At 44.5% G+C, this 16,589-nt stretch overlaps 1 long non-coding RNA gene across 2 annotated transcripts; it reads left to right on the forward strand.

Moving 5' to 3' along the window:
* The first annotated feature begins 3,362 nt into the window (after positions 1-3,362).
* LOC119291555 lies at positions 3,363-5,145 on the forward strand. Of its 2 annotated transcripts, none has more exons than XR_005142503.1 (4): positions 3,363-3,762; positions 3,942-4,116; positions 4,219-4,488; positions 4,768-5,145. It is a non-coding gene; the product is annotated as an uncharacterized LOC119291555 (long non-coding RNA). The 2 variants fall into 2 exon arrangements; XR_005142504.1 differs by having other exon boundaries at positions 4,225-4,488.
* The last annotated feature ends 11,444 nt before the right edge of the window (positions 5,146-16,589 follow it).

The raw sequence follows: 16,589 nt of genomic DNA on the forward strand, positions 1-16,589 counted from the left end.
ACAAACATCACATGCAAATCATAAAGTGACATGATATGGCCAATATCATCTTGCGCCTTTGATCTCCATCTTTGAGGCGCGGCATGATCACCTTCGTTATCGGCATGAAACCATGATCTCCATCATCATGATCTCCATCATCGTGTCTTCATGAAGTTGTCTCGCCAACTATTACTTCTACTACTATGACTAACGGTTAGCAATAAAGTAAAGTAATTGCATGGCGTTTTTCAGTGACACGCAGGTCATACAATAAATTAAGACAACTCCTATGGCTCCTGCCGGTTGTTATATTCATCGACATGCAAGTCGTGATCCCTATTACAAGAACATAATCAATCTCATTCATCACATATATCATTCATCACATTCTTTTGGCCATATCACATCACATAGCATACCCTGCAAAAACAAGTTAGGCGTCCTCTAATTGTTGTTGCATGTTTTATGTGGCTGCTATGGGTTTCTAGCAAGAACGTTTCTTACCTACGCAAAATCCACAATGGTGATATGCCAATTGCTATTTACCCTTCATAAGGACCCTTTTCATCGAATCTGATCCGACTAAAGTGGGAGAGACAGACACCTGCTAGCCACCTTATGCAACAAGTGCATGTCAGTCGGTGGAACCTGTCTCATGTAAGCGTACGTGTAAGGTCGGTCCGGGCCGCTTCATCCCACAATACCGCCGAAACAAGATAAGACTAGTAAAGGTAAGCAAATTGAACAAACCAACACCCACAACTACTTGTGTTCTACTCGTGCATAGAATCTACGCATAGAGCTAGTTCTGATACCACTGTTGGGGAACATAACAATAATTCAAAATTTTCCTACGTATCACCAAGATCAATCTAGGAGATTCTAGCAACAAGAGAGAGAGAGAGAGAGAGAGAGAGAGAGAGAGAGGATGTGCATCTTCATACCTTTGAAGATCGCTAAGTGGAAGCATTACTAGAACACGGATGATGGAGTCATACTCGCGGCGATTCAAACCGCGGAAGATCCGATCTAACGCCGAACGGACGGCGCCTTCATGTTCAACACAAGTACAGCCCGGGGACGTCTCCTCCTTCTTGATCCAGCAAGGGGAGAGGAGAAGTTGAGGGAGAACTTCGGCAGCACGACGGCGTGGTGTGGAGCTTGCAGTTCTCTGGCAGGGCTTTGCCAAGCACTACTACTACGGAGGAGGTGTTAGAGAGAGGGAGGGCTGCGCTAGGGGAAGGGTGCGGCCGCCCTCCCACCTCCCCTCTATTTATAGGGGCAAGGGAGAGGGGGGCCGGCCCCCTCCAGATGGATCTAGAGGGGAGAGGCTTGCCCCCAAGCCAAGGGGGGCGCCCCCTTTAGGGTTTCCCCCCAACCCTAGGCGCATGGGCCCTAGGGGGATTTGGCACCCAGCCCACCTAGGGGCTAGTTCCCTTCCATATTCATCCCATAGGGCCCTCCGGGGCAGGTGGACCCTCCCGGTAAACCCTGGAACCCTGTTGGTGGTCCCGGTACAACACCGATAAACCCCCGAACACTTCCGGCGACCGAATAAGGACTTCCCATATATAAATATTCATCTTCGGACCATTCCAAAACTCCTCGTGACGTACGGGATCTCATCCGTGACTCCCGACAACATTCGGTAACCACATACCAATTCCCATAACAACTCTAGCATCACCGAACCTTAAGTGTGTAGACCCTACGGGTTCGGGAATCATGCAGACATGACCCAGACATCTCTTCGGCCAATAACCAACAGGGGGATCTGGATACCCATGTTGGTTCCCACATGTTCCACGATGATCTCATCGGATGAACCACGATGTTGGGGATTCAATCAATCTCGTATACAATTCCCTTTGTTAACCGGTATGTTACTTGCCCGAGATTCGATCGTCGGTATCCCAATACCTCGTTCAATCTTGTTACTGGCGAGTCTCTTTGCTCGTTCCGTAATGCATGATTCCATGACTAACTCCTTAGTCACATTGAGCTCATTATGATGATGCATTACTGAGTGGGCCCAGAGATACCTCTTTGTCATACGGAGTGACAATTCCCAGTCTCAATTCGTGCCAACTCAACAGACACTTTCGGAGATATCTGTAGTGCACCTTTATGGACACCCAGTTACGTTGTGACGTTTGGTACACCCAAAGCATTCGTACGATATCCGGGAGTTGCACAATCTCATGGTCTAAGGAAATGATACTTGACATTAGAAAAGCTCTTAGCAAATGAACTACACAATCTTGTGCTATGCTTAGGATTGGGTCTTGTCCATCACATCATTCTCCTAATGATGTGATCCCGTTATCAATGACATTTAATGTCCATGGTCAGGAAACCATAACAATCTATTGATCAACGAGCTAGTCAACTAGAGGCGCACTAGGGACATGTTGTGGTCTATGTGTTCACACATGTATTATGGTTTCCGGTCAATACAATTATAGCATGAACAACAGACAATTATCATGAACAAGGAAATATAATAATAACCATTTTATTATTGCCTCTAGGGCATATTTCCAACACTATCTTCGCCTCTTAAGCTGATAGAGGTCGTCGTCTACACTACACGCTGACGCCTGTAAGCCAAAATCGCTGGCATCGCCTCTTAGCTTAGAGGCCATCTCCAACGTTTTACCTTGACTAAGGTATTCCTCTGTCCCTACAAGTCATCTGGTGATGGGTATGAGGAAAATGAACCTTGTTGTCGTGCGTGGGATGAAAGATAAATGTTGTGGCGGGGCATTAGTTGAAGGTTGTACTAAACACTATACATTGTGTGGTTCTCATCTAAGCTTAGAGGCAACCATGTGGCCCATGTTAGAGGCAATGTTGCATCTACACATTGTTGATGCTCTAAAAGGCTAACTCGCGCACAAACTACAAACGAGAGAAACAAACAATACATATTACATGGGGAAGACCCCACCCCAACAACCACAAAGCCTGAGACGGATAAACTCGAGCATGCCACAGCAAAACACATAATCTGTTTTGCCTTCGCACCTTAAAAAATCGTCATCAACCAGGACATGCCTTTAGTTTTCTACCATCACGTCAGCATCCTCCGTTGCCTTCCATTCATCACTTGTAGGCTCCCCGCCACATTTAGGACAGTATAACCGCACCTAAACCGATCACTATCACGCCTCCAGCGATTTTGACCCTTGGATTTCACGTGTGGGAAGTTTTTGGCCGTCAGATCGTTGTTCCAGCATCAATTTACCGTGACTGGGCTACCTGTCCTAATGGGCCGCTACTATGAAGATTATTTTGAAGGTCTGTCGTTGAATGGGCTTTATTGGCCCATTTATCTATCTATAACTCATGAAGGGTACACAATGCTTCGTTGGCCCACTCCACATCCAGCGACGCTGCCCTCGACGCGACGCACGCGAGGGAACCGGCGGTGAAGGGGATCTAGCGCTCGAGGGAGCCGATGCGGCGCGCGCGAGTGAGCCGGCGGCCCAGGGAATCCAGCCAACGCGAGTCGCGAGGCGCGCGAGAGATCCACCGCTAGAGGGCCGCCTGCGCGGGATGCGGCTGAATCCGACGCCGGTCGATCCAGCCGCTTCGGGCGATCTTCCTGCGACAAAGAAAGGTGGGGATGCTGGTGATAATGGCCGACGCCACATCTACTGGAAACTGCTCCGCTCAGACTTCAAGCAACCAATTATACTTCAGTTTCTAAGCGCGCATTCATGGCGGGTGATGTGTCGACCCTTTCCTCTTCCGAGTGGAACGTGTACATATGCCTCGGTACGCCACCGCCCCCCTTCCGTTCCTTTCGCTTATTCCTGGTCGGTCCAGCTCCTCGGCTCATCTACTTCATGCTATTTATTCTCTGATCTTTGAATCGTTCCTCGTATTAATTTCCTTCACATCTCGCTTTCATGGACCACATAGGTGCTAATTCCTGTTGCTCTTGTGTGATTCAGGTTCCACGACGGCCGATATAACCATGGTGACAGCACGACAGCGGACTGAGGAGGATGAGGCAGCATCACCGGCTCGACGATGCAGAGTAGGGTAAGGAAGGAGGCAACATATGTGCCTCACTTGTGCAAGAGGATGTGGCGGCAGCAGTATTAGTCATTGGTCTAAGTCGACCAGGTAAACCTTAATGCTAGCTCTGCTCCTTCCTTTATCTCTGACTGTGATGCCCTTTGTAATTCGCCCTTCTCATGTTCATCTTGTCGGTCGCGTGTTTTCAAGGTTCAGGGCTAGGATCTGCATGGTGTGCGTAGCTCCTGCTTGTTGAATTTGTGGTATAGTTGTCGTTTTTATAAGTACCATTTTAATCTGCTCAACAGTCACCGGATGATTATTATAAGACCTCTATTTTACAATTCTGCTTCTTTGTAGTAGTATTACTTGGTGAGCACTTACTTTTTGTGAAAGGAGAAGAGCAAAGCTAATGAGAATGCAGAAACCGGCTCATATGCTGCAGGAATCGCAGACCTAAAAACACAATGTTGTCATGGGGTAATTTTATTTCCACCGTTTCAACATTATGAATATCAGTTCTAGCACAAGGTTCATTGTATGTGTGGATGTACTGTATTGTAATATTGTGACCTCTCGTGGAACCTGTATTGCCTTCACCTTTGATTCCTTCCTTGATGATATACCCACTGTATTTTAATATTCTGACCTCCCATGGAAATTGTATTTCCTTTGCCTTGATACCTTCATCGATGCTATATATATATCCTCTTTTATTTTTAGATTCAGTCTTTGAGTTTTTCTCTGTTGCATTTGCAGCTTCATGGATCTGGAAGTATTGATATTGATGGTTCCAAGGGATGAAAAAGTGCTAATTGTTTTTCTCTGTATCGTCCGAGCTAATGCCAACTGATTGTTGAACAATGCTTTGAAAAAAACAATTTAGGGAACTTTTCATACCCTTTCTAACTGAGTTACTAATATGTGAAAACCAAGTGCAACCTCTTATGAATCTTGGAAGAAATGATATTCACCGTATTTGTATATTTTCAGATTTTTGGTTTCGTAAATATTTGTTGTTTAATTGGACATCCAATTGTATGTTTTGTTGTTTACATTTTTTGTGTATTCCCTTCTGTTGAAATGTAATATAGAGAAAATGTAAAAAATACATTTATATGAGTACATATATCAGTTCTACCCATTCTTAAAATATTACTAATGTTTCTCTGAATATTGCTATTTTTTGGGATGCCATGATGCCTTTGCAAACGAGTAGACCTATAAGAAAGCTGAATACAGTACATTGGAAACCAATGAGATTCCTCTCTTCAGTTGCATACCATTATTTTGGAAATGGAGCGTACAAGCACAACCTGTAAGAAAGCACAATAGTTGAAAGCACTTGAAACAAATGTATATTATAAGAGCCAACACACTTCATATGCCTAACAATTACAAGAGCTCAAAACGCTGAAAATGTATAAAAATTATTTCATATATCTAACAATTATAAGAGCCAAAATAGACGGGCGCGGCAACGCGCGCCATCAACGATCTAGTATTAGCATAAGAAGGACCCTAACCTCTCCATCGCCTCCTCATGGTGTGACACTGCCTCTCGCTGAGGAGCATTTGCTCCCAAGCATAGTTCTCTAGTTCAATCTTCAGCTCGAAGATCTGCGCAATAATTCATAAAAGGGGCACACATAGAAGATAAATTCCACGGGCCATCTTGAATTCACTATGTTCCCGAGCTTCCATATTGCCCAACATATCGCGGATAAACATACAAATTGTAGATTCCTATTTCCAGGAATGTAATTAGGAATCCACCAAACATATTGTGTAAAGCAACCAGGTCTAGATTTTGCCCCCAAACATTTACTGGCCGTACTTCAAACATATTTCGTTGTATAACACCTAAAGAACAGATGCAAAATAGATTCATTTCCCTGGTAAAAGCGACACAAAGGGTTACCAGTCCACTTCCTTTTTACCATGTTATATTTTGTTGCAATGGCATTGTGCCTAATAAGCCACAACTATATCGTATCTTTTAGCGGTATTTTAGCTTTTTCATGGATGTTTAGAAGACCTGTCAGGACCAGCATAAGATAAAATGATAATAAGCAGTTTTCACTAAAACAGTAGTTTTGTTCCATTTCCATCTAGGGGCATCCCCATCCTGGCTCAACTAATTGTACTAAGAAAACTTCTCAAACCATCCAACTGCCTCATATGCCCATTGTTTAGTGATACGTCTCCAACGTATCTATAATTTATGAAGCATTCATGATATTATATTATCTGTTTTGGATGTCTAATGGGCTTTATTATACACTTTTATATTATTTTTGGGACTAACCTATTAACCGGAGGCCCAGTCCAAGTTGTTGTTTTCTGCCTATTTCAGTGTTTCACGGAAAAGGAATATCAAACGGAGTCCAAACGGAATGAAACCTTCGAGAGAGTTATTTTTGGAACAAACGCAATCCAAGAGACTTGGAGTAGACGCCAGGGAAGCAACAAGGTGGCCACGAGGGTCCAGGGCGCGCCCCCCACCCTCGTGGGCCCCTCGTGGCTCCTCTGACCGACTTCCTTCGCCTATATATATCCATATACCCTGAAAACATCGAGGAGCACAATAGATCGGGAGTTCCGCCGCCGCAAGCCTCTGTAGCCACCAAAAACCAATCGGGACCCTGTTCCGGCACCCTGTCAGAGGGGGGATCCCTCACCGGTGGCCATCTTCATCATCCCGGCGCTCTCCATGATGAGGAGGGAGTAGTTCACCCTCGGGGTTGAGAGTATGTACCAGTAGCTATGTGTTTGATCTCTCTCTCTCTCTCTCTCTCTCTCTCTCTCTCTCTCTCTCGTGTTCTTGATTTGGCACGATCTTGATGTACCGCGAGCTTTGCTATTATTGTTGGATCTTATGATGTTTCTCCCCCTCTACTCTCTTGTAATGAATTGAGTTTTCCCTTTGAAGTTATCTTATCAGGTTGAGTCTTTAAGGATTTGAGAACACTTGATGTATGTCTTGCACGTGCTTATCTGTGGTGACAATGGGATATTCACGTGATCTACTTGATGTACGTTTTGGTGATCAACTTGCGGGTTCAGTGACCTTGTGAACTTATGCATAGGGGTTGGCACACGTTTTCGTCTTGACTCTCCGATAGAAACTTTGGGGCACTCTATGAAGTACTTTGTGTTGGTTTGAATAGATGAATTTGAGATTGTGTGATGCATATCGTATAATCATACCCATGGATACTTGAGGTGACATTGGAGTATCTAGGTGACATTAGGGTTTTGGTTGATTTGTATCTTAAGGTGTTATTCTAGTACGAACTCTAGGATAGATTGAACGGAAAGAATAGCTTCGTGTTATTTTTTTTGACTATATACTGCAAGGCAACAGCCTCACGGTCCTTTATTAATGCAAAGTAGCAAAAGAATTACAAAGTTACAAAATAGATCCAAGGTTAGGGAGGAGAGGCTACTTACAAAGAGGGTTTAAGGTAGGGCAGCTATCCAAGAAGTTAGACTATTTCTATATTTACACTTGATTCTATGAACTAAAAGAGAAATGTCATGAATAAAATTTCTCCTCCAGGATCTGAAAGTAGGCAACTCATTTTTGAAATCTTCCCATTCCTCTGTGTCCAAATATTCCAAGTAGCTGTGAAGACTACCTCAGATAAAAATGGGTAACCAAAGTCCTTCCTAGCAGCGCTAGCCATCTCAAAAGTAGACTGGTTAGGGTGCACATTCCATGAGATGCCTAAGTAGTTCCAGACATGTTGGCTGAAGTTGCAAACAAAGAAGAGGTGAGCTCTATCCTCATGTAAGGCAGAGAGACACATAACACACGTGTCATCCTGGATTATCCAATGTCGTCGCCGCATCATATCCCTAGTGTTTAGGCGATCCATCAAGAGGAGCCAGCCAAACACCTTGAGCTTGAGTGTGCAAGAACATTTCCAGATCCACCCGAATATGGGATCAACCACGATGTCTAAAAAACAAGAAAAGTAATAAATCCTTGAATGATAATCTCCAGATTTTGAAGGCCATTTCCAGACGTCTTTTCCCCCCTCGTGAAGGTTAACCAAAGGCATTAAAGCCTGGAGCTGATTGAATTCCTCGAAGGCTTCAACTGATAAAGCCAGGTGAAAATTGTTGGTTGGGTCAGACAACTCCATCACATCCCTGATGGAAAGCGTGTCATCAATCACAAAAGAGTGAAGCATCGGGAATCGTTGCTGCATGAGAACCACATTGTTATTAAGTTGCCAATGATCCAGCCAAAAGATCACCGTATCCCCCGACCACACGTGTGGGACTGCCAACTTGCAAAACTTGTCATACAGCTTCAACACATCTCGCCACCAGAAAGAACCACAACTTTGAGTGACTTGGGGTGGCGCTGCAGCATAATATGTGTCCCAAATGAGGGATACCCAGGGCACATCCATCTTATTAAAGAATTTGAAGAGATGCTTGATCAACAAGGCATCGTTTTGTATGCCCAGATCAAGCACTCCAAGGCCGCCCAGATTCTTAGGCCGACATACCAAATCCCAAGCCGCCAATGATTGCCGTGGCGTATACGTGTTCCCCCTCCACAAACATTGCCACATGATATGTTCAATCTGCTTCAAAATTCCTTGTGGCAACGAGAGAGTGCACAAGAAATATATTGGCATAGAACAAATAACAGATTTTAAAAGTTGTAGCCGGCTCCCTTGATTCAACAAGCAAGAGGATGCAGATAATCTTCTCTCAATGCGATCCACTAAGGGCAGCAAATCATAAATTGTGGGCTGAGAGGTACCCATTGACAAACCAAGGTAGGTAAATGGCATGGAACCAACATCACACCCAAGCACAGCTGCCATACGCTTGCCCTCATCATCAGACATATTTATTGGTATCAACAAAGATTTACTAAAGTTGACCCTTAGACCCATTGAGTTAGAAAAGACCTCGAGCATTTCCTTGAAAACAATGAGCTGGCTGTCAACAGCAGGAAGAACAATTAGGGTGTCATCCGCGTACTGAACAATCAGATAATCCATCAAAGAAGTTGGGATGGGAAGTGTGAGGATGTTCCTTGAGCACATCTCATTTACCATCGACTGTAATAAGTCAACAGCAATCACAAATAACAAAGGAGATAATGGATCTCCTTGACGAACACCCGATCGACAGACAAAGTGATTACCAGTCACTCCATTTAGAAGAACCGAAGAAGACCCTGTGGACAAAATGCTATCAATACAACTTGTCCAACGGCTATCAAAACCCTTACATTTCAAGATCCCGAGAATCAGTTCATGCTCAATGGTATCAAACGCCTTCGTGAAGTCAATTTTAAGAAGGATTATGGGCCTTTTGGAGGCCTTGCATTGATGGATGTATTCAAAACACCACGCCAGGCAGTCTTGTATGGATCGACAGCGAAGAAAACCGTACTGGTTGCGATGAATACACTTTAAGATCACACCCTGTAGGCGATTAGCCAAAAGTTTAGTTAAAAACTTTAAGCAAGTATCTGTCAATGATATGGGCCGAAAATCACCAACATATTCCGGGCTCAACTTCTTGGGAATGAGGGTAATAAGAGATGTATTCAGACACTCCAGATTGCACTTCCCCTTATAAAAGTCTTGGACCAGCTTCATAAAATCCTGCTTCAAAATATTCCAACATTTCTTTAAAAAAAGACCAGTAAACCCGTCCGGACCCGGAGCGCGATTAGTGGTTATGTTCTTAATTACTGCATCCACCTCGGAGTCCGTGAATGGTAAAGATAACTCCTCAAGACCATCAACCCGAGTAATTAATGTGTCTAGATCAAAACCCATTTGTATACCTTTGGATTGGCCCATTCTTTGATTAAAATCAGTCCAAAACATCCCTGCTAACTGCTGATGATCAAAGATCACCTCCCCATCCACAGACTTGATCGAGGAAATGGTGTTTCTCCGAAACCTTTCCGTTGCCATGGCGTGGAATTTTTTTGAATTTTTCTCGCCAACTTTGATGTTTCTGATCATGCAACGTTGTTTCCAATAAATAAACTGCCAATGCAAAATATCCTCAAGATGCAATTTAACAATCCTGCGAAAAGTGAACTCCGGCCAACTCAAGGGCCTAAATTCCTCAATATTATCAAGAAATATAATCACTTTATTGCAATCAGCAATGAGAGCTTTGACTGTGGACAGGTTGAGATGCCATTTCTTTAGAGCATAACGTAGTGATTTGAACTTAGCAGAAATGGTTAAGGCAATAGAAGATTTGCCCACTAGCCTGTTCCAAACCTCAGAAACACAATCAGTAAAGCCAAGCAAATCAATCCAATAATTTTCAAAACGAAAAACTTTTGCCTTGGGAATACAAGTGGCAATTGAGACCACACACGGGACGTGATCAGAGGCAGTGGGCGCTAGAGGAAAAACCATAGTGTTGGGATGATCGTGTGTCCAAGCCACAGATGTGAAAAACCAACCAATCTGCTCGAGAAGCGGTGAAGTTTGCATATCGGACCAAGTATATTGACGACCCTTATTGGCAGTTCGACAAGACCCAAATGACCAATTATTTCATTGAACAAAAAATTATCATTGACGTCACCACCCGGAAGATTACGGTTCTCAAGCGAACGCATAAAGTTGAAATCACCCAAAAGCAGCCAATTCTCATCGAACTGAATATCAAGATTATATAACCATTCCACAAAATCATCATGTGCAGAACCTTGACACGGTCATAAATTGAGACAAGAGACCAAGATTCAGTGTGTGTTTAGACTGAAACTTCACAATAATTCCATAGGGTTTAGCCTCAATTAAGTTTCCTATGAAAAAGGACGAGTTCCAGATAACCACCATTCCAGCAGACGCCCCAGCCGAAGGCACGTAAACAAAATTATCAAAACACCTCGGACAGAATTTTCGAATGAAACGTTGATCAATATGCATGCATTTGGTTTCCTAGAGGCAAACGACAGAGCACCCGCTTTCATCAATCTTTTGCCTAACCGCAAGCTGACGCGCTTCAGAATTAAGACACCGAACGTTCCAACATAGAACCTTCCAATCCCTAAACATTGTCTGATTCATTACAAACCAAAAGAAAACGCATTAAAAGTAGGCCACGCAATGACCTACACTAACCCACTAAACGGACAAGCACGACATAGTTCCAAATAGATAAAGACAGATAAATGGCGATTATGGTACGCCATGGACCTAAACCCTGGATGATGTAACTAATCATCAGAACTCGTGCTGGTGTTGGACTTGGCAGGATTAGCAGCAAGTTTATCCACAGAGATCTTCTCAGGCGCAATGCGAAGACGAGCACCGATTCGCTGAAGATCGGCTATAGCAGTTAGAGGAGGTACCGCAGAGCTATCTTTAGGCTGGGACGCCATGGTTTTATGCTTCTTCAGAGTGTGTGGCTTCTTAGGTGGAGTACCAGCAGTAACCTTGCGATATCCATCACGTAGGGCACTGAGACAAGCACTGCGCCAAACCTCAGAATCAACAATAACTCTAGAGGCCCTGGGCTTTCTTCCACGCTTCAGAGAGACTTCAGGAACAGCAGAAAACTCAAAAGCTTCAGCAACTGGCTCATCAATATCATCAAAACAAAGAGCCCGAGCTACAGGCCTTTTAACAGGAGACACCTTCCTCCTTTGGCTGGATGGAGGAACAGGTGCAGATAGCAGCAAAAAATTGGGGGCTGGATCACTACAGAGAGACTCCCAGGATTGTTTGTTCAGTAAAGCACCAATATCAGACTTGAAGACAAACTTTGGAATGTCAGAGGACCAGATAAACAGCATCACCTTCTCAAAATTGCGCTGCCACTGCATCACAGGGGGCAAGATTGGCCCAAAACAGTGAGCACTTGCCCAATCATAAGTGGAGGCTGTTGTGGTCCCATTGGGTGTTGGAAGACAGCCACATCCGCAGCGATATTCCCATTGTTAACTGAATCTTCAGATAGCTGCAGAACAATAGATTCCTGAGACTGAACTTCCTCAACATTGGCTTGCTGCACAACGTCATGGACATGTGGGGGAACATTCCGCTGCTGCTCATTGACAGGGGGTGGCACATCGTTCCAACCTAACTCTGGAAATTCAGGCATGACCCAATTGTGGCTATTGAACTGCATATTGCCAGGGAGTGGGTGCGGATTGCCATTGAAGGGCATTGGGTCTTCATCAGCTGGCAGGATATCAGCAAAATCCGCTGAGAGAATATAGACAGGCGCAATCCAAGAAATCCTAGCCCCTCCAAAATCAGCATATTCTCTGTATGCCACTGATCTTGGAACTAGAGTCGGTGCAGGGAAAGAAACATAGGCAAGAGATCGGACCAGCATCGGATCATCCTGATGCCAATGGTGGAAGTGGCCAAAAGTGCTGATAACATCGGCAAGATACTAAGAGCGCCTATAATCTAGAGGAACACCCGGCAACATAATCCATCCACGGTGAAAACCCTGCGTTGCTCTGTAGTTGATACCCTCATCATGCGGAATAAACCAAACAAATCAACCGTTACCCAAATCGAAAGGAGGATGATCTACTAAAGCTTGGTGAGCCAAAGCACTACGGAAATGAAACAAGCCAACCCCTTGAATCCACGGTTGAGCATCCAGAACAGCTCTTCCGAGGTTATTGACAACAAAATCACTGACCATATTCCGAAAGATGACAACTTCTTCAGGCAGAGGAGCTGGATTGACAATGGCGATGGCATAATCCTCATGCTGCCTATCCGGTGCCACCGCCGGCGCGAAGAAAGTGCGGGGCAGACGTAGCTCTCCGCCGTCGATGATGTCAAAACCATGCGGAAGAAAATCCATGGGGTCAAGCGCGAAGTTGGCCATAGCCGGAGCCGGGGACGGAGAGCAGTACTGGTTGGTGGTGCTGTGGTAGGCGGGTAAGACCGACGGCGGTGAGGTGGTAGGCGATAGAATCGGGGAGGGAGGCGGGGGAGGTGTTATGGGCGGTGGCTCTGTGGGCAATGGTGGAATAGGTGGGGTGGCAGGCTCGACGGGACTGGGCATAGACCCAGCAGGACTAGCTATGGTGGAAATCGAGGAGTCCCGCTCAAAAAATCCTGTTGACCGGTTGGACTCAGAAGATTTGCACCGAGGGACCCACTTGTAAGAGGGAGAAGGGCTAGAATCCGAATAGCCCTTTGCATGGTGTCCCAACCGAAAACATCTACGGCACCTAACCCGGCTGGTGCACGCGCTGGTTAAATGTCCCATGGACAAACAATTTTGGCATTTCCAAACTTTAAAATCCATGTCATCAACAAGATCATTAAACTTATCAGAATCTCCAGGTGAGTCCGATGTGTTGGAAAGAATAAACTCCTCATTTCCAAAACCATATGGAGAAGCAGCTTGAGATATGGAGCTAGCTTGGGCTAAAACAACATTCCGGGCCGGGGAAACAGCCTGGGCCGGGGGAATTGTTGGGTTTCGTAGTAATTTCAAAAATTTTCCTACGCGCACACAGGATCATGTGATGCATAGCAACGAGGGGAGAGTGTTGTCTACGTACCCAACGCAGACCGACTGCGGAAGCGACGACACGATGTAGAGGAAGTAGTCGTACGTCTTCACGATCCAACCGATCAAGCACCGAAACTACGGCACCTCCGAGTTCGAGCACACGTTCAGCCCAATGACGATCCCCGGACTCCGATCCAGCAAAGTGTCGGGGAAGAGTTTCGTCAGCACGACGGCATGGTGACGATCTTGATGAACTACAGCAGCAGGGCTTCGCCTAAACTCCGCTACAGTATTATCGAGGTATATGGTGGCAGGGGGCACCGCACACGGCTAAGGAATAGATCACGTGGATCAACTTGTGTCAACTTGTGTGTTTTGGGGTGCCTCTACCTCAGTATATAAAGGAGCCAAGGGGGGAGAGGGGCGCCGGCCAAGGAGGAGGGCGCAGGAGGAGTCCTACTCCTACCGGGAGTAGGACTCCCCCCCCAATCCTATTCCAACTAGGATTCCCAAGGGGGAAAGAGGGAGAGGGGTGGCCGGCCACCTCTCCTAGTCCTAATAGGACTAGGGGAAGGGGGGAGGCGCGCAGCCCCCTTGGGCTGCCCCTTTCTCCTTTCCACTAAGGCCCATGATGGCCCATATGGCTCCCGGGGGGTTCCGGTAACCCGGTAAAATCCCGATTTCACCCGGAACACTTCCGATGTCCAAACATAGACTTCCAATATATCAATCTTTATGTCTCGACCATTTCGAGACTCCTCGTCATGTCCGTGATCACATCCGGGACTCCGAACAACCTTCGGTACATCAAAATGCATAAACTCATAATATAACTGTCATCGTAACCTTAAGCGTGCGGACCCTACGGGTTCGAGAACAATGTAGACATGACCGAGACACGTCTCCGGTCAATAACCAATAGCGGGACCTGGATGCCCATATTGGCTCCTACATATTCTACGAAGATCTTTATCGGTCAGACCGCATAACAACATATGTTGTTCCCTTTGTCATCGGTATGTTACTTGCCCGAGATTCGATCGTCGGTATCTAATACCTAGTTCAATCTCGTTACCGGCAAGTCTCTTTACTCGTTCCGTAATACATCATCTCACAACTAACATATTAGTTGTAATGCTTGCAAGGCTTATGTGATGTGTATTACCGAGAGGGCCCAGAGATACCTCTCCGACAATCGGAGTGACAAATCCTAATCTCGAAATACGCCAACCCAACATCGACCATTGGAGACACCTGTAGTACTCCTTTATAATCACCCAGTTACGTTGTGACGTTTGGTAGTACCCAAAGTGTTCCTCCGGTAAACGGGAGTTGCATAATCTCATAGTCATAGGAACATGTATAAGTCATGAAAAAAGCAATAGCAACATACTAAACGATCGTGTGCTAAGCTAATGGAATGGGTCATGTCAATCAGATCATTCAACTAATGATGTGACCTCGTTAATCAAATAACAACTCATTGTTCATGGTCAGGAAACATAACCATCTTTGATTAACGAGCTAGTCAAGTAGAGGCATACTAGTGACACTCTGTTTGTCTATGTATTCACACATGTATTATGTTTCCGGTTAATACAATTCTAGCATGAATAATAAACATTTATCATGATATAAGGAAATAAATAATAACTTTATTATTGCCTCTAGGGCATATTTCCTTCAGTCTCCCACTTGCACTAGAGTCAATAATCTAGTTCACATCGCCATGTGATTTAACAGCAATAGTTCACATCACCATGTGATTAACACCCATAGTTCACATCGATATGTGATCAACACCCAAAGGGTTTTACTAGATTCAGTCATCTAGTTCACATCGCTATGTGATTAACACCCAAGGAGTACTAAGGTGCGATCATGTTTTGCTTGTGAGAGAATCTTAGTCAACGGGTATGTCATATACAGATCCGTAAGTATTTTGCGAATTCTATGTCTACAATGCTCTGCACGGAGCTACTCTAGCTAATTGCTCCCACTTTCAATATGTATCTAGATCAAGACTTAGAGTCATCTAGATTAGTGTCAAACTTGCATCGGCGTAACCTTTTACGACGAACCTTTTTCCATAATCGAGAAACATATCCTTATTCCACTAAGGACAATTTTGACCGCTCTCCAGTGATCTACTCCTAGATCACTATTGTACTCCCTTGCCAAACTCAGTGGTATGGCATACAATAGATCTGGTATACAGCATGGCATACTTTATAGAACCTATGACTGAGGCATAGGGAATGACTTTCATTCTCTTTCTATTTTCTGCCGTGGTCGGGCTTTGAGTCTTACTCAACTTAACACCTTGCAACACAGGCAAGAACTCCTTCTTTGACTGTTCCATTTTGAACTATTTCAAAAATTTATCAAGGTATGTATTCATTGAAAAAATCTTATCAAGCGTCTTCATCTATCTATATAGATCTTGATGCTCAATGTGTAAGAAGCTTCACCAAGGTCTTTCTTTGAAAAACTTTTATTCAAGTATCCTTTCATGCTTTGCAGAATAATTCTACATTATTTCCGATCAACAATATGTCATTCACATATACTTATCAGAAATGTTGTAGTGCTCCCACTCACTTTCTTGTAAATACAGGCTTCACTGTAAGTCTGTACAATAACTATATGCTTTGATCAACTTATCAAAGCGTATATTCCAACTCCGAGATTCTTGCACCAGTCCATAAATGGATCGCTGGAGCTTGCACACTTTGTTAGCTCCCTTTGGATCGACAAAACCTTCCGGTTGCATCATATACAACTCTTCTTCCAGAAATCCATTCAGGAATGCAGTTTTGACATCCATCTGCCAAATTTCATAATCATAAAATGCGGCAATTGCTAACATGATTCGGACAGACTTTTAAGCATCGATACGAGTAAGAAAATCTCATCGTATTCAACACCTTGAACTTTGTCAAAAACCCTTTTCGACAAGTCTAGCTTTGTAGATAGTAACACTACTATCAACGTCCGTCTTCCTCTTGAAGATCCATTTATTCTTAATGACTCACCGATCATCGGGCAAGTCAATCAAAGTCTACACTTTGTTCTCATACATGGAT

Source organism: Triticum dicoccoides, chromosome 4B, assembly GCF_002162155.2.
Source record: "Triticum dicoccoides isolate Atlit2015 ecotype Zavitan chromosome 4B, WEW_v2.0, whole genome shotgun sequence".
NCBI classification, from domain to species: Eukaryota; Viridiplantae; Streptophyta; class Magnoliopsida; order Poales; family Poaceae; genus Triticum; species Triticum dicoccoides.